The sequence below is a fragment of the Sinohyriopsis cumingii genome, chromosome 18, assembly GCF_028554795.1.
Source record: "Sinohyriopsis cumingii isolate HCF-2022 chromosome 18, ASM2855479v2, whole genome shotgun sequence".
In the NCBI taxonomy this organism is placed as follows: Eukaryota; Metazoa; Mollusca; class Bivalvia; order Unionida; family Unionidae; genus Sinohyriopsis; species Sinohyriopsis cumingii.
In genome coordinates, this window is record NC_142978.1 from 60789651 (window position 1) to 60813841 (window position 24191).

Sequence of the window (24191 nt, forward strand, 5' to 3'; positions counted from 1 at the left end):
ACTTCAGCTTCATGCGATGAGAGAGGTTACATTTCTGCCTCATACTTTCTTCTCCTTTCTTCACGAATTTATGCGATTGTTTAATCTTGATTACAAAAAGTCTAATGACTACATTTTAAGCGCCATGGTTCTCTTTATATGACTGTAAGGTCAGTGTCTTCCCTATATAAATGGTCAGTGTCTCCATCAAAGTATTCATTTCACTCTCAATCCTACCAGAAAGTTGGAAGAGCCAATACAGATCGAACTTCTGATCAGAGCTTTGCAAGGTGTCATACGAGAAGAAGAATACGATTTTGTTGTTGTTGTTGTTGTAGGGTTTAACGCAATTTTTCAGCACACGATAGGCTATACATGGCGGCCAGTATCACTGGTGGAGGACGCACCCGGGGAAATCCCGGAAAGAACCACCGACCCACGAGAAGCTACTGGCAAGCTTCCTCACATACCAACATTGGCTGAATCTGAGACTCGAACCCACGCAGACAGAGGTGAGATGGAAATGCTCCGTAACGGAGAGCGCTTTAGACCACTCGGCCACTCGAGGCCCCAGAAGAAGAAGAAGAAGGATTACTCTTCCTTTTTTTGAAAAGAAGTCAGGATGCTTGATACAAGAAAGGACACTGAATGTTCACAACATCAAAGTAATAAAAGCTTAAAAAGAGACAAAGGTCATGATACCTGTTATCATTGTTATCATTGTCAATAGAATGGAAATTTATCTTCAGACTGCGTTTAGAAACAACAGGAGCAGGAGGAAGAGGGTGGTGCTGAACAAAAAGATGTACCCCTGAAAAGAAAGAAAGGAAGAACCCAGATCAATGTGACCAAAGCAAAAGAGGACGAGAGGAAAGTGGAGAAAAAAAAGAGTTAAAACCTGTGACAGTGACGAATTTAAAACAAGGAGAGAGTGAAAAGACAAAGGAAAAGAACACTCACCATTTTAAAGTGTTGTGTTGTGAAATTGCATTGTAAATATGTACCAGAGAATATAACCGAAGGAAAAATCTTGAGTGCCTCATTCTTTTGATTTTTAATTATAAAAATCAAAACGAAGAGACACTTACGGACCTACACTGAAGCACTCACACACATCCAACATGGGGAACAATGGATTTGGAGCTTTAAATGATTTTGGCTAACATTGAATAGTCTATTTTTGAGAGAGAATGGTGGCCCTCAAAAGGACGGTTGGGTGTTTATTTTTTTGTTTTTTGCTTTTAGTCGTTTTTTAACAAAAATCAGTAACGGGAAGTAATGGGCTTTAGCTGTCTTATCCCTTTCCCACGGTCTACTTCTGGACCTGCTAATGTCGATGATTTGGTAGAGATCACTGGTGTTGGTAACTTAGGCGTAGTAGGTGTCTGAACAGGGTTTGACTGCTTGGTCCGTGAAGGCCTCTTTCTATTGGGTCGTATAAAAGATGCTTGATACATTTCTTTCAGACTCCATAACTCAGCCAAAATGACTAAGAGTACCACGACCGTTTGAATTTCACCGTCGTCCTTCTCTCATAAACCTCGTGTCTTCTCTGCTTCTTATCCTTCCTGTCGTTTTCTTCTTCTTTCTTCTTCTTCTCTCTGTTGCTGATCAGTGAGAAAGGCCTGTTCTGCTGTTGCAAAAATTTATCCAATTCTTCTTTCTGTCTCTTTTTAAAATCCTCGACATACGGTTAGGAAGGGGAAGGTGCTAGTACCAGAACTATTTTGCAAAAAAATAAAAAATAAAAAAAAATCCACTAAATCCCAATTAATCTCGTTCTCTTTTGGAGGTATGACTGTCTTTGTTAGCCTCAGCTAAGTCATCACATCTCGTTTCCACTTTCAGTGCACCCCATGTGATCGTCTTCTCAGTTTCCGTCATATTCTAACTCTGTCGCATTGATTCCCTGCGCGCAGACCCTAGCGCATCTGTATAGTGAATATGACGTCACAGGTAGCTCTTATCGGATTGGAAGACAGACTCCGCAATGTGACTGGATTTTGTAACGCATGTTGCGATTGGTGAAATAACTCAATTATTTTCTATCCGCTCTTCCACTATAAATAACCGTGGTTCCCCTAATTCCCCTTCACCTGTCCTCGTCACTAGATGTGGAATAACGTAGAATTGCCTACCCTCCTATCGTCGATGCTGTTCAATTAGGAATACCCCATGTATGTCAAATCATCATATGCTATCACCAAGATGACTGATACAGCCATTTGGAAACGAATAATCTTTGTGGAGAGGCACGGCTGTCTGAAGAGCGTTTTAATCTAAGGCCAAGAGGTCAGAATAAGTTTGAGCAAGAAAAGGTGATCCATGCGACGCCCCTATGTCAACAGAATGATGTTAAAAACAAAACGAAATGCCCTTTTCAGGGCCACTCCATTGCCTTGAAAAGATATCCATTCTCTCTTGCCTAAAACAATTTTATTCGATTTTTTGTGTGTGATAGATTTATGTTCATAAATATATGTTTGTGTCATATGTCTATGTCTCAGTCAATGTCTCTAACCCTGTCTCTAACAAAGGATATATGTTATGTGTCTATGTCTATGTCTCTATTGTCCCTAGAGTAATGCGTATTCCGGTCAACCCCATTGTCACACTGCTCCGCCCAATTGAGGTCAACCACTTGCATCGTCGTTGACAGTGCCTAGTAGCGTGATGTCACCCCTGTTAAAATCCCCTCGTCTCTAGACAAGCTCAATACATGGTTGCTATATATTCCCTATGTTAAATTCCATATGTCATATTCCCATGGCGACCAAATTTAAAAAAGAAGTCCTATAGCCGCTAGGGTGTCTATAATCACTACTAACATCCTCTAGTCAAACCCTGTTCATTGCGTGTGTAACAAATAATGGAAATATCTGTGCACGATACTGAACAAAGCCATGAATAATTGGTTTTGTTTGTAGACGGGTTTCTGAGGTAAGATGAATAGATCGTGTCTGACTCTGGCCAATGCATCTCTTCATCCTGGATATACATGACAGAAGATGAAGAGTAAAATTAAACTTTTGTTTACGCGAAAAGGAACTCGTGCATAATTGTCATTACTGCAAAATATTTCAAAAACAAAAAAAAAAATCTCATGGCATCATTAGTCGTAATGGTCATTGTGTGATCTTGTTTATAATTCCTAGAGTCACATTTTGAGACCCCAACATAAAGTCTGCAAGCAATGCCTTAAAACTCACTACGAAAAGAATGACAATGAATACCAGAGAGTGGTATAGAAATCACACTAATCTCTACCGCTCCCAATAATAAACAACAAAAAACTACCAACTAAACTGCATAAAGCTAAGAATTAATGCTAACAGGAGCACGTTCGGACTGGAAACTGAACACACGGATCCACTGCCAGCTATTTTTCCTCCACATATCCTCTAGTGAAGATGATGCCAGCCAAACCTGATTTAAAACAAACGTTTTCGAATCTTATGAAGAAATGGAAACGCTACGCTTCCTTAGTCTTCTGCCGCTGATTTCCCTCTCACTAGCATGAACATAAAGGTCGAACCGTCTACGAAAACGTCAAGACGGAACAGAAAGGTCACGAAGTCTGCTGGATTTGTTCAAACAATAACATGTACTATTTATACACTTACTTAAACACTTAGAAACGTCTTTATTGCAGTCACACTTATAACTCAAAGGGAGTAGTGGAAAAAATACAACAATTATATAATGAACCCACAATAATAATTACACCCAGGTACTTATTTTCTTAAATATTCAGATGAAAGAGTCATGATCCTAACCAGATTATAATATAATGGCTGTCAAACCGATCATCCTCGTCAGAAACAGATCGGCAAGTAAAAACGTTGGACGTTTATCTTGAAGAAGCATGGACAATCTTCCATTAAAAAGTATATTGAACGAGTTGAATAAAGACGAAATACACTATTAAAATCATTCAGTTTACTCGTTTGGAGACGCGTCTCTTTCAAATAGCAGACTGATATGCCCCGCTCTTCAACATACTTTAGAGACTGACTCAAAAATATTAACATGTGACATGAGCATGTTAGATGCAACATATTGAATATAGTTTGTCCATATAATGTACATTGTTGCTTTTTGTACATCTGAATACAGATTTATCACCTCTCTGTCCTTTAATTTGAGACGTATCTAATTGCGGTGGGCCTTTTTAATGTCACAGTAATTTCAACAAAACTATTTAGCAAAGAGATTAAATTTATATATTACTTAGTTTTCCTATGTAAGTGTCATGCTGTTTTTATAGTGCTATTTATTTGGTAGTACATATCATAGTCCATTTTTACAATATCTCTTCCTAATTTATGGAATTTTGACTTTGTTTGGTCCACCTTTACGGACGTTCTGTCACAATTCATCTTCTTCCAATTAAACGTTGTTCGTATTTCATTTAAATATTCAAAGTATAAGGTCATACACGTTCTTATGCAACACATTTAAATGATTCAATACCGGACACTGATCTTGCCATTGATGTGTTACATTGGCTCCACATATTCAAATCAATGTGCTGTTAAAGCGGGCTTTTAGTACTAAATCAAAGTTGTGATTTATACAGATATACTGTTAAAACGATTTGGTCCAAATTAAACCCAGAGGTTCCAACATGTTTCGTGACGTTATCTGCAGACCAGCTTCCAATATTAATACAAATTGGTCACCAAATCAACAGCCTATCAACCCTCCTCTAGTAAGGTCATCAAGTGTTCATAACAGGTGCCTACAATGCTGACTGACGTCCTAAATGATCCACAATCTGGGTATAATGATCTGATTAATTGATATGGTTTGTCTGATTAGATGTCGTAGCCAAGAAATAAAATTCTAACAACGTATTCGTTCCTTGATCCAATAAGTAAAATGCCAAGGAAAAACCTTGATGGTTTTGTTATGATGTTGAGAATTTCGAACGTAATACTAGAGATCTCGATGCATTTGGTATAACGAGCAAACTAAACACATACTTGAATCCATCCTATATGAAACAGATCTGGTTAGATATGAAGAGGATGCTTTGTAAACGTCAAACAGTCGATTCCAAACCAGCCATGCTATCAGTGGATACCCCTGTTGAATATGCAGTTGAAATGCTTACAAGGATAAAAATGGAATGCGTCGTGAACAATCTTAACTAACAATGATTGCAGTAAGGCAGACTAAATCGCAATAATTCTTATGGAACACTTGCACAAAATATTATTCGCAAATATAACTGAATACATCTAAACAAAATGTGTTAATCAACGAAATAAGGTTAATAATGAAGCGTGCTCGTAAAAGGCCTTTACTCAGTCATGACAATACTACTGATGTCATTTAAGGAATTAAGTTTAGGCCCTAGTGGAACATGACGCGTGCATTTGCTAAATCGTATATCTCAGATTTGGAGAGTTACATGTTTTTAGAAAAAGAGTTGTGTTTCATCTGTATCACCCGGTTACGATTCTAATATTCCGCTTCCTTTTTCCAAACATAAGTAATATTGATCAGCATGGCATCAATATTACAAGTCAGTAAAAGAGTGTTATTGGATCTTTGCTACATGCAATTTTGTATCTATATCTATAATTTCCATAACTCTTGGTACGTGATTTTAATTTATTTTAGTCATTTTTATTCATGGTTTTATTAGTAAATAATATATTTTGGTTTAAATTTGTGTAGGTGACCTGGCTATGTTAAGAACGCACATTACATAGGTTATATAAATAGATGTTTACTTATGTGTTGATAAATATTACTTAAAAGACTTTTTGGGGCCATTGGCTAATTTTTCATTGGCTGATGGGATTTCATGGTTACTGGAATAGATTCAGTATCTTTCCATTGGTTGAGCTGGGTCACATGATTAGGCAACCATCAACGTAAAATTAATAATGTAGTATGTCACGTGGGGTCTATTGTGAAGTACAGTCCCAATTTACGGTGTATATAAGGAGAGAATTAAGAATAAGATTCATGCCGATTTTGGAGTCATTCTCACTTCTCGTTTTTCTGTTCTAAGTCTGTAGAAGTGTTCGATGTTGTACTTAGATATTATTCAAGATGAAAAATATTTGTTTGTCCTGTTCAGTGGAAATAGAAAGGGCACATTTTGGAATAAAATATCATTCTGAAACTGCAATAAATTATTCGAATATATTCTGGACAACGCCATCTTGACTACATCACGGTTCTTGGAGGATATTTCCGGTTTTGAACTTTAAACGAACCTTTCAATCATTTAGGATTTCCATAGACCTTTATAAGAATTAGATTGGGTTCATTTCATAATACTGTAGTTCGTCTGATATTTTCATTTATGACTTTGATAATTAAATTAAATTTTAAAAATTATATTGGTTTTGTTTCTTTCTATTACTTAATTTGTTACCATAGAGTAATAGCACAAAAAAAGTTGCTAGACATAGCTCTTGCATCTTATATATCAAAAGACTTTGTTCTGGATATTTTCTATCTCAACAGAAAATGACCTTTTGAATAGCTATATTCCAGAGGAGTGGTCCGTCTATTCCCTCTAACTCGCGGCAGATATTTGTAATAAGTGTTCCAAACAAATTCATTGAAAGAATGGTGTTTGAATATATTTACAATCACCAATGGTCTAATCAAAAATGTATAAGTTGCATATAAACTATCTATGTAGAGCTGAAATCAAGCAACTGACCATGCTTCAAACACTTAAAACTACTATATAAATCAATTCGCGACAAAATTTATTTGACATTCATTAGACGAATGCCTGAAGCTTGCGATGTTTGGTAGAACTCAAGGCGGATAGGCTAATTAGAGGTGTCAATATATTATGATGGAAATGCTCTTGCATTTGACATAGGAAGGGAAATTTTAAAGTCATGAATTTTAATATGTACAATTGTATATATAAAATCGGCATTGGCATAAGTGTACCACATTTGCTGAAAACGTTTCTTAAAATTGCAGAAGCAGTATCAAATTATTGCCTTCCTGAAATATATCAGGTACCTTTATACATTTTAGGATCGAAATATTTTTTTCTTTCTGTCCAGGTACAATTGAATGTTGGAATTAATTCCCTTGGTAGGCCCCTAAATCCATCTCTTTGTGTTGGGTAAAACAATATTTAACCTGATTGGAACAAGCACAATTGTATGTTACTAGCGCCCATAGGAAATTTAATTCAGTCAAATTAAGACAATTATACAACTTGAAATCTGAAATCCATCTGGTGAACCAACAACGCGATCTTGCTTTATATGATTTGCTGATTGTAATATCAACGTCCATTGTCATATTTATAAACAAAAGAAAATTAAATCGGTTTGATTTTATCGATCGCATCTCACGGTATTTGTTAGCTAAAAACTCAAATGTATAGTCAGTAAATACATGGACTCGATTGATGCATTTTACCTGATTTACTGCATACTTATTGTATCTTTTTTATATCAACCGTTTGTTGTTTTTCTTCTTCCTCTGATTATTATTATTATTATTATTATTATTATTATTATTATTATTATTATTATTATTATGTCGTGTTGATAAAACATATCAATATAACATACATATTATATTATGCAAGTTTCGCCTCTTGTCTCAGAATTTGGTACACAATAACTTGGTTTTGCTTTAGAACTATTTGACTATTTTTCGTTGTACATGTGTACAACGTTATCTAAGGTGAATAAGTGTCTTTCCAGGTAAGCGACTGTACCAACATGTACCTCGCCGGAGTTTACTTGCGACGAGGGACATTAAAGGCACGATATGCACGGGTATTTTACCCTGACTAATACTCACTCTTCGATGGATTTAAGGAAGATCAATTTCTAACCGACACACTGGTCGTTTTGGATCTCGTCAAGGAGTGAACTCTCCATTGTGTTCTCCAGCCATAGGTGGTACGTGTTAAATTTATATTTCATTTTGATATGCGAAGCTTATTCAGGTTGTAATATCATATCGTGTAATGATGCATTTATTACAACGGAGATTTGAAACGTTGGGAACTTTAAATTACAAGTTGCTATTATAGTTTAATGTATTAGCATATATCTAGAGATTATTCAGAACCCGTTATTATGACCAGTTTGGTTTTATTGTAGCTGACTAGAGCTGACTAGAGCTGACTAGGGTTGACTAGGGCTGTCTGGGGCTGACTAAACCTGTCTAGAGCTGTCCAAAGCTGTGTAGAGCCGTATGGAGTTTCCAGAGTATTTAGGGCTGCGTGCTGTCGATACGTATGTATGTATGTATGTATGTATGTATGTATGTATGTATGTATGTATGTATGTACGTATGTCTGTACATCCGGTGGAGCCACGGATGTAGACGTAGCTAATTCAAGGGTGCTGTATTATGTCTGTACCTTTGTATACTATATGACTGTACATGTGGTGGATCCGTGAAGGGTACGAGCGGCCGATAAAAGTGTGGGCCAACCCAAGGACTCGGTGAAACTGTGCGGTTCAACAAATTATGAATCGTACGACTGTACAAGGGTCAAGAAACATATGTTTGGTCCAATTGTTGTTTCAATTGGGTACATTTTCATGTTCATGAGATTAGTATGAATCTTAGTTGTATTCCAGAAGATTATGTGAATCTCACTTACAGTGCATACTATTATTTGAAACACATTTGAATACCTTAACCTCTTATTTGCCCAACGTTATGCTTGGATATGATGTAAATGGCTCAGTTATATACCGAACTTGAATTGTGTAAGTAACTGAGATAAGATCTTGGCTAGTATTTTACCGTCTACAGTGAATGTGGTTATAAAATAAATGCAGATTTATTCATAGAAACAATACATCACAGTCATTAGGGTTTGCACAGAATTGCATCGACATAATTACTTTTAATGTTTTGGTTCCATCAAACGACTGTGACAAGTTTAGTTTCACTCACTTTGTTGGCTGACTTTATGTTGTTCTCGAGTACGTTTTGGCGATAGGAGATCACTGACTCATATTTTCTGTCCGGTATATAGAAACGCTGCATTGCTACCTCCTTGGGAGCATGTCTTCTTCACGATACCAGTGTTTGAGCTGTAGTGGTACCTTTGATTTGTATACGCTTTTATTGTTTTATATCACAAAAACACAATTGTTTCAAATTTGATGTAGTCTATTTCGAAATATTCTGAACCAATATCTTGGTCATTACCGATCCCACATTTGTGTTACAAAATCTTATCTTCCTGAATAATGTATACCGTGCAATAGTTGAAAGCATAAGAAACACCAGGAGCATTGGTCATGGTGGAAATATATATTACGCCCACAAAAGAAGGGTGCTAATTTTTATATTTTGACCTAAATACCATAATGAGATGTACGAGTCCCCTCCTCTCTCCTTATATATATAGATATAATTATTGTGATATTGCAATACCATATACCACTATTACCCATGCCTTATCAAACTAGCCACCTACTTATGTCCCTGGGATAACAAAACGAAAGAAAAAGAGGATGATTTAGATTACGATCATCATCATCATCATCATCATCATCAGTATCATCGTCATCATCATCAGCATCATTTGTACACAACACCTACCTACTCAACTCACATATGATCAATATTTGTACCTATACACTTCGTAACTATCTACGTAGGCAATGTCCACATTTTGCCACTGTTTACCATATCAAATCATCAGGACTTTGTATTGCATTCTGTCACCCTAGATCTTGACATTTATATCGTCCGTTTAGTATCATGGGTAGAAGCGCATCTCCGTTTCATATTTTATTTATCTGATTGAAATAATGACATGTACAAACTTGGGTTTTAAATTATTTATAAAATGTAAACCGTTTAGTTTTAACCTGACAAGAGAAAGTAGAGTTACAGACGGCTTTACAAAAAATATTTCAATCTCATTGACCACCGCATTTACTCCCCTCACATCACCCTCCCCGCTAAATTTAGAGTGTTGAAAAGCATTCATATAATGTTGACACTGTATATAATATACTCGCTCATAAAAGCGTCATTTCTCTTTACGTTAATACATATCACTCTATTGAATTTATCTTTTAAAGACCAAACTGTTAAGCATTTTAGAATTGTTGTTACCAAACACAAATAAACCTAGAACATATAGTTCGCATTGTTGATAACATCTTTTATCGAGAAAGGACGAGGTAGATGACAATGCCACCAGGATGACAAAAGACCCATCCAGTGGATGTACGCCGTTGCAAAGGTCTGCGTTACACGTGCACACGTAAGATTTGACCCCGTCGCGTATTTGAACCTCTTATTGATTCCCACCAGGCAAGCATCCTCGTACAACAGCTGAAATGTAAATGCTTTGCGCGATTAGATAATTCACAAATGACCAAAATATGTATAGAAATTACCAATCAATAGTAATAAAGGGTTACTTATAAATATTACATTTATCTTATGGAATTTTCCTTTCATTTGGCAGTGAGTATTCTTGGCACTCACAGACGGTTCCTTTACAATTCAAAATGGGATATCACCACGTGCGTCCATCACAGCTCTATTTAAGTTATATCGTAGTCTTACCTGACTTATATCATACTCTAACTTACATACCTTACCTACTTACATATAAAGATGCGTATATACAGGTAAACAAATGGACATATATAAGAATATAAAAACACATATGCAAACCATCTTTAATACCCCTATATTAAAATGGAAGAACGACTTGCTGAGAAAGCAACAGGCACTGGAGTAGTACGTTGTTCAAATAGCAGGGTACATGAGGGGCAAGCGTAACATAATGGGTAGGATGTTTGGGTTATCGAACTTTCCTTATCTCCCTGTTCATTGTTTTGTCACTAAATTTTCAAAGGGACTCGAAAAGTCAAGATAGCAGCATTTAGACCTTTTTATCAAGACATGACTTTTTCTGGACACGAGTAGCTTACTTGTAGATCAACATATGTTATCTTTTAGTCCACTGTTACGTCCTCAACTGCATTTTAGTGGAATCTGGATTAGTTCAGCTGTTTGCATTAGTTTCAAGTATTAGCCGATTTAAATAATTGGTCTGTTTGGAAAGAACAATATGTTTGAATGGACATGAAGAAATCAGATGACATATATAGTTGCAAAGTTATTGCCCTTGGTGTGATAAAATTGCTTAGAACAAAGTAGAAGGCGAAAGGTCACATCAAGTCTGAAGTGTTTCTCTCAAGTTGGTATCGTCTTTGTTGATGCAATGTTTCCGGTAATGTTATCACAAACAACATTGTGCTAACACAATTTAAATATAATGTAGTAGCATCTACTGACATCGGAATAGTTTCTCGACTGAGCTGCTCTAGTTTCGTCATATATTTTTTCTAATTATTGCATTTGGCTGGAGCATATAAACTAAAAAATCTCTTGATATTGTTATGGTGTTTATGACGTAGGGTGATACAATTGACGGTTTTCGTTTTCTTGTTTGTTTCACGCATACAAATTTAATAGATCTACAAGGTACGTTTTAGCAACCCAAACGCAGTTATTATATTGGAACAAGCATCATCTTTTGTAATACGTTTGCAACATTTTTCTAAAACATCAACAACGAAAAACATCAACTATTCTGCAATTTTAATAATCAACATTACCTCGTTTGATATCGAAAGAAAATAGTGTCCCAGGATCAATCATCCCAACATATCTTTATCATGTGCAGAATCTTTTTCGCAAATGAATATTGGTGAATACACAAAGGTAATATGCATTTGTTATTTCTGCATCACTTGGTCTTGGATTTTTTAGGAAATGTTCAGAGAATCTGCCTTGTATTTTTGACACCAATATTTCAAATCTCCTGACCTTAGTGCATATATAAAAAAGCGAACGTAGCTTGCTTCAGAATTAGAACAGGTAGTCAGATGTTGTAGTGTCCATCATCCATCTAAAGGCTTAAACCATAATAACCTGATGTTCCACCAGACAAAATATTTTAACTATATCTGGAAAAACAAGAGTGATAAAAAGTTGATCTATCTCCACAGTCAACGAGTTTTCATTCTTAGTGTCAAAGCCATGTAGAATGGTACTGCTGTACTAAACATACTCTTTAGCAAGTTGGCAAGACATAACCGAAGGTCGAACTCAGAAGAAATATTGTTTTTAATGGTTATCACGACTGGGGAAGAAATATATATGGCCGGCATCTGAATTTAAACGTTTGTTACAATTTTCAATATCAAATATCTATATATTTTTTATTTGGAAAAGTTTGTCTTACAACTATAAAACAAACCCAATCTTTTTAGGATTCACGTTTTTGAAATAGGTTTAGAACTGAGTAGAACATTTAAAATATCTGCGCCTAAATATGTTTAGAAACATAAATTATGTTTTATCTTTATATACGTTTGACGGAAAAAGAATTTTACACAAATTATGCTTTCAGATTACTATGTTAAAAGGATGATTCCTGAACAAGCTGGCTGTTATATTGTTGAAATTAGATTGTCTATTAACATTAAATCCATATATAAGAAGTTAGAAGGCAATATGAAAATACGTTCAATATTAGTTACAAACCTTATTTAGAACAAAAATATCAACAATGTTGCTGTACATATAGCATAATGTAAATTTAAACAATTGACGTTTAAATCATTTATATAAACTCAGAATAGCTGTCTTTCAGTTTTGTCATGTAAGTCCAAAGTATTGTACAATGTATCTCTTTATACTATTCCCTTACCATCCACTGTACATCCACCATGCACTATTTCCATACGGACGCATGCCTAATCTGATATGACTGTTGTTAGGTTTAAGTTGGTCAATAGAGTTTAGTTACGCTCTGATATAAGTGTTCGAATGGTATGTTTAAAGTAATGTAACCCTGTAACTGATTTGAGACTTTGTAAAGGATACTCTATTAGTAACAATCAATTGTCTAATGAATGAGAGAGAAAGAGAGAGAGAGAGAGAGGTGTATTCAGAGCACGCTGACGATAGGTGTGTTCAATATTCAATTGTATTTCAAAATTATATATACGGATACTTAGTAGTTATTGTTCTTTTACTTGCACTATTTTACTCAAATATATATATATATATATATATATATATATATATATATATATATATATATATATATATATATATATATATATATATAGCATACAAATCCTATGGCGCATAACAATCCTTTCAAGCGCACTGGATCAAACAAGGGATCACGTCTGTCAGGGATTGATTAGGATAAATACAATAGACTGACAACAAACAGTGCGAAACTAGTATCTAGCTAGATGCTAGTTTCGCACTGTTCGTTGTCAGCTTATTGCATATGCATATATATATATATATATATATATATATATATATATATATATATATATATATATATATATATATATATATATATATATATATCCTTCTCCTATCGACATATTGTTAAAATTCAGATTCGTGTTTGTCGCTGAAAGGTCACAACTTCATCTGAACTGAAACTATGGAAATTTACGGGTTTGACCTGGCATCCGTCCGTCTATGAGAGACGATGGTGTAGCTCCTCGGTTTTTTGAACTCCCTGCCTGATAGCTAGACTTCAGGTGGAACGGTCGTTAGCACAGCACTCCCAGTCGTGGACATTGATGTTGGCCGCCGTCATGTCCTTCTTACAAACATCTTTGTTGCGCAGACGTGGTCGTCCAGTCGGTCGCGCACCTTCTGCTAACTCCTCATGTAACCGTGTCCTGGGAATTCGGTCTGGGTCTATTCTCTTGACATCGCCGAGCCAGCGATGGCGCCTCTCGCCTAAGAATGGAGAACATGCTGTTCATGTTGGCGCGTTCTAGAAACTCTATGTTGGGTACTTTGTCCAGCCACTGTATGTGCAGAATGTGTCGCAGACATCTCAGGTGGAAGTTGTTGAGTTTTGTTTCGTGTGTTGCGTAGGTGGTCCATGTTTTGCTGCTGTAGAGGAGTGAGCTGAGCACGCAGGCTTGGGAGACACGCAGTTTGGACTTCTCGATGAGGTTGAGATTGTTTCAGTCACTCTGGTTAAGTCTGGTCATCACTGATGCTGACTTTCCAATCCTGTCGTTCACCTCAGAATCAATTGAGAGTGAGCTGGAGATGTTGGACCCGATAAATGTGAAGTTCTCGACAACTTCCAAGTTGTACCCATCAATGGTGAAAGAGGGAGTTGAGTCTGCGTCCTACGCCATGACGTTCGTTTTCTTCAAACTGATGGTCAGTCCAAATTCCTTACATGCGTGGGAGAGGCGGCATAGCACCTGCTGAAGTCCATCTTCCGTATGTGGTGTCAAGGCTGCATTGTCGGCGAAGAGCAATTTACGGATGAGTACCTCTGTGACTTTAGGCTTAGGACGGATACGGGCGATGTTGAACAGCTTGCCATCAGCCCTTGTATGGATGTACACTCCCTCGCTGCAGTCCTTGAAGGCGTACTGGAGAATCATGGAGAAGAAGATGGCGAAGAGCGTCGGCGCAAGAACACAGCCTTGTTTGATTGCGCTGATGACTGAGAAGGCCTCCAATGTTGTGCCATTGAAGTACGCTGTGCTGTGGATGTTCTGGGGGAGCGACGTGAGGACAGCAGACATGCGTTGGGGGGGGGGGGGCCAGTCAATCTTCTATAGGAGTCTGAAGAGTCCACTCTGACTTACCAGGTCAAACGTCTTCGTCAGGTCTATGAAGGCAATGTAGAGGGGCATCTGCTGCTCGCGACACTTCTGCACCACGCCAAAAAGAAAGGACACCCACGATTCAACACCTGCTGTGCAAGCAGCTCAGAGAAAACACAGCAGTTCATCAGCAAACTGCAGAAAGCTCTGACCAAAATGACACCTGATGAGACCATTGACTCCAAGTGGTCCCACTCCGTGACTCTTTGTACAATTCAGCCATCACAGCTTACGGGAAGAGGTAGCTAACAAATGTAGACTGGTATGAGGCAAACTGGTAGGACATAGGGCCCGTGACTGAGGCAAAGAGGAAAGCTCTCCTGGCATACAAGGCTGGACCTAGCCCCAGAACACTAAAAGCCCTAAAGACAGCAAGGAACAGCGCCCAGAAGACCGCACGCTGCTGTGCTAACACCTACTGACTGAACCTTTGCTTCAGTATCCAGACAGCTACCAACACCGGAGATGCAAGAGAAATGTATAAGGGCATCAAGAAGGCGACACCCCCACCTCCAAGACAGCACCTCCTCAAGTCCAAGACGGGCGAAGTCATCAAAGACCAGGGGAAACAACTGAACCAATTCGGTTTTATTTTCTGATTAAACATCTAAGGTCCCACCGTGTACATGCGTAGATGGCTTTGCTTGGTTTACTACCTGGAAATGCCCACAAAATCGGTAACGTGTAAATGGTTATATATGGTGGATATTACGTGGCAACTGACTTACCATGCTAAGCCTAAAATCTAAACATGTGCTCCATTCCATGGAAATGTTACACGAAGCACGGTAAAATTCGTCGAATGAAAACTTTATTAAACTGAGCCCATCATAATTTGTTAGCTGTGCATAAGGAATCGTTATACTCAACCAGAGGAAGCTGACGACCACAAACATCTTGGATCATTTATCCCGAATGACTGATTACGACACAGATGAATAGGATGTGTACAATAATATTAACAATATTACTAGCTTTACCTTACTTATGTAGACAATATCCAGTTAGTTCAAACTCGAACACGTCTTGATTATAACTCATATCTTCCTTCAGTCATTCCATAATGGAATACATAATCTGTTGGGACTCGTCAAACTGATTCTGACCAACCCAATAGCCTAGTATTTAGAGCGTCCACCGCAGATGCAGGCCAAGTCATACCAAAGATATAAAAATGGTACTCGCAGCCGCCTCACTAGGCGATCAACATTAATATGTTAGTTTTAGGGCTGGCCAGGCTAGTGTCAGCATAATTTGAGTGGGTGGGACCTGATGCTACATGACTGGGGTAAGATGCCCCAGTACTACACATCACTATATAAACTGTCACACTGTAGACATCATAGTGATATGACTGAAAATTGTTTAAATCTACGTCAAAAACGCACACACACTCAAATTAGTTTCTTGAAGAACTTCAAAAGCACATTAAACAATCGAGAAATTTGTATTTAGGTAGAATGAAATTTCATTTTTTCATGCCCTACTTTGAACAAATTTGAATTTATTTAATCAATGTTTATTTCCAAAGAATATAATCGAAACACCTCTTTGTAGATATGCGTCTGTAAAAAGCACACAAATTTCTTTAACTTTCTTGCGTTTGTTTATTGCTAAGAACAAATAGATCGTACTATTTAAATACATCATACCATATGATAGTTTAACTGTATATACCTTCTTGCATCATGATACAACGCGTTAGTATAAACTAAATATTAATACTTTTGATGTCGTTCATAACTGTACTCTGAAGTCAAAACTATTTACTTAAACGTACATATTACTAACACATACGCTTAATGCGGTCATTAAAAGCTGTAAACAGCAATTGTCCTTGTTTTTCAAATGATTTCGCTATCGCCTCCACAACGGCAAGCTCGAAAGGAAGCGAAATTCACTTTTAATCTCGCATTTGTTTCCTTTTTATTTATTTATTACATGCTTTTATTTTTTGTTGTTCTTTCTCCCCTTTATTTATCCAGATCTTCTCAATTTTCTACACAATGTTTGAGATACATTAATTTACAATCTCTCTCAGTTTAACTTCTTTCAAAACTTTATCCTCGTCTTGGATATTTCCACTCATTGTTAATCCTCGTTATCCAAATACTTCTATTTCACCAACTGACTCTTCACTTTGACTATTTAACAATTTAATTTCTTTGTAATTAAAACTTAATATCGGCTGCCATATACTCATATATATATATATATTTTATTTATATCATAAAAGGAGAAGAATATAATGAGCCATTAACTCCTTTCCAATCCTTTGCCCTGAATATTGCTCATCGTGCAGTCTCAAATAAACAGTTGTGATTTAAAATTTGCTTAAACTGAAGGAGTCCTTAGAGGAGCATGCAACTTTCATATATCAACTTGTTTAAACACTAAACCCTAAATGGATAGACAGCGGTACTTAGTCTCTTTCTACAGTAAAATATTTCTGGATTGTATTGCATCCAATAATAAATGTACAGATTAATGACTCATCTTAACTGCTCCCTTGTTGAGTTGAAAGAAAATCAATACTTTCTTGCAAAAATAATTTCACGGATCTGGCAATTTATCTTATTGCTTTCACATGAAAGGTAAATATATTTATTAATAACCCCGGTTTATTCTGACACGTTAAGGATATTGCGAGCAGTGAACTATATCAATATTTTGTACAGGACAAAAGTTATATATATATATATATAGATATAGATATAGATATAGATATAGATATAGATAGATAGATATAGATATAGATATATATAGATATATTTATAGATATAGATATATATATATAGATATATTTATAGATATATCTATATATATATATATAGATATATATAGATATAGATATATATAGATATATAGACTTTGAACAGTAAAAATGTTATATAAATGTATTTATGTGTATGCATCTGTCATCTAGGAGGTAAATTTGCATCTCCCTTTCTGACAATTGAATGTCTCGTCAATTTTTGAAGGAGTAGGGTTGTTCTTTATATTTTCACTTGCAATGGTACGTGTATGTAGAGCTAAGTGTTAACCTGGACATTCAAAGTATATAGAATTTCAATAACTTCCATCTTATAAATGAAAACCCACATTTTTCTTTCCCGCTTTGTGTAAAACTTGTTAAATTGAAGTCGCGAGTTCGAAACTCGTGGCTGCAGCCAAAACATTTATTTACTTCTTTGCGTATTTGTATGTTTAAACTTTCTTTTAAACTCGCTTATCCCAATTATTTTATGTTTTATTCTTTGCTTTTTTCTCACTATGTTGAAACTGTCCTTTGCATTGTTTATTTCATAACGAACTACTAAAAAAATAAGGCATACAGATTACTTTCTGATAGCAGAACAAAATATATAAATTTAAACAGAAATTTATAATTTCTGCTGTAGTAACAATAGTAAAACTTCTTTGCGCCGACATCGTATATTATAATTCGTACGCAATTTTTTTTACTTTCTGCTGTAATAACAATAGTAAAAATTCTCTGTACCGACATCTTTTTTTATCTTGTAGAAAAACATCCACATTTGTCTTCCTGTGTGTCCCAGATGCCAACAAGGAGACCACGGCATCCCAATTTGACTTTTTAAATACTTTTTTATGTTTTAACTTTCTTTTAAATTTTCTCATCCCAATATTTGATTAAACCTATTTTATTCCTATCCTAGCACGGGCACGTAACCAAAATTATTATAATCAGTCATTCGTTGTAAGGGTAGCAAGCAGAATGGACGAAAGTTTGAGTTTAGATTCGGTTAAACGGCATAGATTCGGTTAAAGTACAGTGTATATGGTTATAGCACAATGTATATGGTTTATAACATTTGCACAAATTTAAGCCTCAGTAATGGAAGTATTCATGTTTTAAAAAAATTGGGGGGGGGAGGGGTTTGATTTTTTTTCCAGTCGTATTTTTTGTGGCGGGGTGGTGGTGGTAATTAAGAAACTTATTTTTTCTTTGTCAGCTTTTATACATCTGGTACTTTGCAGTATCATATTCGGCAGCATATTCTTTCCAGAAAAGGATATTGTACTTCATTAATCTATACTTTACATATGCAGTCCGCTAGCAATATGAACATTTCCCGCATGGTTCTGCTTCACTCATTGTATATATTCGACCTATGAAACATCGCTTTGTATTGCGCATTAGAATATATTATTTGTTTTGTACGCAGCAGCAGGTAAAACAGGATTTGACGTATTAAAAGGTTTTATATGTTTTTAGATCATTTGTTGATAAAACAACACTGAGAAAAACATGATAAAGGACATTAAGACCGAAATACAGTTATGTAAACACTATGCTACGAAGTGAATTCGAATATCAGTTTAACTTTCTTATTTCCAGAGGAAACGTGAAGATTAGATTTTATCTCCTTTGAAAAATGCTGTATCGCTGATTTGTGTAATTTATACGTTGCTTATGATTCGACAAGAACAATAATCATCATATGTATCTTCATATCAGGTGTATTGAATATCTCTCTTTTTCTCATTTCTTTAACACTTAAAAGAAAGATGATCTTTGAGAATACGTTATTAATACTGACCATAATATTTTGACTTGCATATTGGCAATATTCAGATATATATATGATTGTAAATTTGCAAATCATATTAACTTTATGATAATTTTTATTATTATTATTATTATTATTATTTGTTAGTTAATCACATTGAAAACTAGTCAAGGATGGTTACTGGTTTTGTGTGATTGGGGTTAAGGAAAGAAGAACAGTCTTGTCAATAGGCCTACTGACCCTTCAATTTATATGTACAAAACCACTGCAGCTTCCATGAAAAGTGATTATGCCTCGGTTTTGTAAAAAAACGTTCCAGGAAATATAGCATGGTAAAATGCCACCCACCCATACTTATTGAAAATAGTTTTTACAAACATGAACTAATTAGTATGCATTTTTAATTGAAACAAAATGAAAGTCAAATTATTTAAGAAGAAACTCATTTCAAATTTGAAACAAATATGAAATTTTGTTTAGCACATGCTTTAGGAAAGAGTCAGATATACATACAATGCATATGTGTCTTTTGTTGTGGAGAGTGGCATGATTGTGGCACTTGTGTATCATACAACTGTGGCACTTGTGCATCATACGATTCTGGCGCCATACGCTTGGTTGAGAATAACCGTCATTTCATTAGTGGCACAAATATACTTATCCAGTCATGTCATGAGGTCGATTCAAACTTAGTAGATTGCTTCATGTACTGTGATTATTGTCAAGTTAATAGATGGCATAGTTTTATTAACATAAATATGAATTCCCATCAGTATTGTAATCACATATCAACAATTTGGAATATAAAGTCAGTGCTTATGTTCTGGCATTTAACAAAATAGACAGAGAGAAGACGTGTAAACAGTTTACACTGATACAATTATCGTTGATATATTGTGAGTGCTGTTTGTATATAGGATTCAATCTATAAAACTAAAATGAAAAACAACGAATAAAATTATGGCAAATGCAGAGAATTAAAATATTCTGAGAATGGAAATATGAGTAAACGATCTACAAAAAAGATAGAAAAAAGAAAACGAAAGAAAGAGCAATATTTGATAATCTAAATTATAGTCTTCAAGATTCATAAATATTTTGAATTAAATTATGCTTGCTCATTAAGGATATATTGATAAACAATATATATAATTATAAAAAAACTGGTTTATGCTCTATATCCTGACTGGTACCATGTACAAGTGTTTCAATAAGCTATTGATTCCAATGAGCTCAATATGAACTTGTCAAGTTTATTCCTAGTTTACTCATAACATTGGACAAATTGAGAATTTTATCGCGTAAACGCTAATTCATTTTTTCCACTAAAATGCACTATGATCCTGTTTGACACCTTTTTCACTCACACACACGCACACACACACACAGACGCACACACACGCACAGTCACCTACAGCTCTACAAACAGACATATAATACATTCTCTGTCTCTTTGTCTCTCTCTCTCTCTCTCTCTCTCTCTCTCTCTGTAAATATGTCTTTATCTCTGTCTCTCTCGCTTTTTATTTGTATAAGATCCCGGAAATCTCTTCGTACTAAATTTGGATGGCCCGACGAAAACACATGCCATACTGATTTACTGCTAATTTACTCAACTCTATAGCGGAGCATCAGCGGCCTATGTAAGAAACGTCGAACGGATTATTGGAATGCAGACAGTCGATTTACAGTACTATTCCAGGAAGTATAGGTCTTTTTTAAATTCGTTTTAGAAATTAAATAATAAATCATTACCCGTTTTATATCCTCTGTATACCACACACACTATAGGGAAATGTATTTTGAAGTATGGTCATAGAGTAAATTGATAAACCAGTAATGGTAGTGAATGAAATAGTTGTTCGCTGAATGTATATGAATATGCATATGGTTTTAACAGTAGACTAGTACTTATATACTCTCTAGATCAGTTCTAGATTTTTACCTATAATTATTAAATAACAGGAAACTGAAACACAAAATAGAACAAATATATCATCCGGTCTTCTAAATAAATAAGACGTATTAAACAGTGTGTAGGAAATCTCTCTTTCTCTCTCCATCAGCCAAAAGTTATGAATGTTTGGTTCTTTGGATCACGTGAGTTTTGTGATATTGCCCGGCTCTTCATATAATATGAACGGACAATGATTAAGGATGAATAAACCGGGACTGGAATTCCTGTAAATTCCATACTGTATAACCCTTTTTGAATTAATGTCTACATAAATGTTAATTTAATTTTATTTGATGTTCTCGCCGTTTGATTAATTAACTTGTCGTGGATGTATAATTTGAATCAATGAGATTTGAAATACATGTATTATTTTTTTTAAATCAGCCAAAAAATTAAATTATGAAAGATCCAACTAGTTTTTAATTAAACTATTTTTGAAGAAAAAGCATTACTCACAAATACATGCAAGACATTTGTGAACTTTCGGACTTTCCAGAAAATAAGTACAAATCAAAATGAGACAGATACTATGACAGTCAGATAAATAGATAATTAATCAAATATAAAGAATCCTTTATTTTCAAGAAATATTCATTATTTTCCTTTCACGTTATCTTTCCTATCTTTCAAGCAGAATAATCTTTACAGGAAAATGAACCAGATGACTAAGTAGGACAAAGAAACCGATATTTGGACCAATTACCATAGCATCATATATAATGGTACATCTCTAGACATCTCATAGTTACGTTCTGCTCATTTCACATTCTTCTCGCCTAGATAATCAAATTTGATAATTGATGACCGAAAGTTCATACATATGTGAACCACATCTTTCCAACCAATGCATCTTTGCCCTTACAGGAGCTCCTTTGAGGCTAATCTGTTCTGCCTTGGTACACTTTAACTCTGTAGGTATGAACGCTTTAAATGCCACATCAGACACCATGATTAATATCCAATTCATACGTACACGTGTCTTTATGACTTGCGAGTATTTTTCTCCAAAATTAATTGCGTGATTATCATCCTGCTGGATACGAATTTGTGACAAAATGTGTTTATTGTCTTACGTAAGATAAATTAGTATTCTTAAACAACTACTTTACTTCTGCTACCACTACTACTTCTACGAGATCTAGGAGCAGTAGAGGTAGTTGTAGTTGTAATACTGCAGATGCTATTATTTTACATTTTAATATACCAAATCCACTGCTGTAACTTATATGGCATTCTCATAAAAAAGGTATACCATATAGTTGCTTCCTTAATACTGTTCTACTTTGGTTTCCGTTTTTGATGCTGCTTCGACTTTTACTACAATTAAAATTTAGTAACATTGTTCTATATTCGTGAATGTTTCCTTCGTGCGATAGATGATGTTGATAGTGTTGCTGATGTTATTTTGGCTGCTGTCGGCAATTCTAAACGACGATGATGGTAGCATTACTAAAATCAACATGTGTTTCGTTGTAGTTATTGACTGGATAAATAGGTGCTTTTTTAGATACGTGTTTGTTAACGATTTGGGGCAAAAAGGTGTTAAGTTTTAATCTAGCAGAGAAAAAAAAATCACTTTACAGGTCTCGTTAAAAAGTGGATTACTAACACTGAAATTGACTCTTTCGCATTAGAGGTATCTTTAGAAATGGACCCTGGGAAGAAAAGCAAATATTTATTGTAATTCGTTGCTTTTAGATGTACACAGAAAATGTTACAACTTTTTTAGCATGTGTATATATATATATATATATATATATATATATATATATATATATATATATATATATATATATATATATATATATATATATATATAAGGGCACAATACAGTAACAAGGAAAGTGGTATCTATGTTGAGGACACTTTGTATTACTTAATATTGATTATTACAAATCTGGTTTAAAATGTTTTCTCAAATCACTGGTCTTTCAAGAAAAGTTATATTGCCTTCACAACTATGGGTTCAACGCAGATCGTATTGCTTGTGTTAGCTTCATGGAATGAATTAGGTAATTTAGAATGTGCGTGTATGTTTAACAAATGTGTTATCAGAAAATAGTCAAATATATGAAAATTGCATGCTCGGTATCCGTCCTGAATCAGTACCTTAATAGCCAACGGTATTGCGGAAACACCTAGCAGCGAGGAGAAACCTGTATAAGCACTGTATACGGGAAAGGTCTATTGAACTAGGCTGTCCTGATGAGAGAGACAATAAACAATATTGACGACAGTAAAATAACCGCCGTTGCAGCACTAGCTTATAATCGGTGGATGACAATTATATGAACTGTGATCATGAAGGGAGTTACTAAAAGAAGCAAGTCCAGATCTTCGTATCTTTTGAAAGGAATATCTTGTTTTTTGAAGCATTATATTGAACCTCCTTACATGTGGCTCTGGTACCAATCAATAAATGTGAGTGTTATCATCATCAGTGAAAACGCACACGACGTTTAAAACCCTCTTCACGTAACGGTAATACGACCTATGAAATGAAAATGTATTCTGCAACGGTAACAGCATAGAGCGATTTTAAGGGATTCTATATGTCTAATTTGAATCACCTAAGAGAATATTTACATTATGGTCAGCGAGAACGTAAAAGAATTTTTATGTTCACTTTATCCGTATTTTTATGAGCGTGATGAATCGATACATAATGGGTATTGACAATTCTGTACCACTTTCAAAAATGGGCTTTCTCCTAAGTTTACACAATTCATAGTGATACGTTTATGCTCTTACAAAGCACAACAAGAAAAGGGTGAAGACAACACGCTTTGTAAAATGTAACAAATAATTTATTTCCCTAGACATACAAGGTAAAAATGAGAACATGAACTCACGGTTTTACGAACAAAATGCATAAATAATCTAAGAATAATCCAAAAATTAAAAAATAGAAGTGTTAGTAATAAAAGGTCCTAGTGAAACTGAGTTCGAATCCCAATGAAAACCAAAATGGAAGGCGATAACGTATGATGTGCTCAGCGTCGTACTGATGTGTCGAAAGTTCTTTGTTTAATCACATAAAATAATATTTCAGTG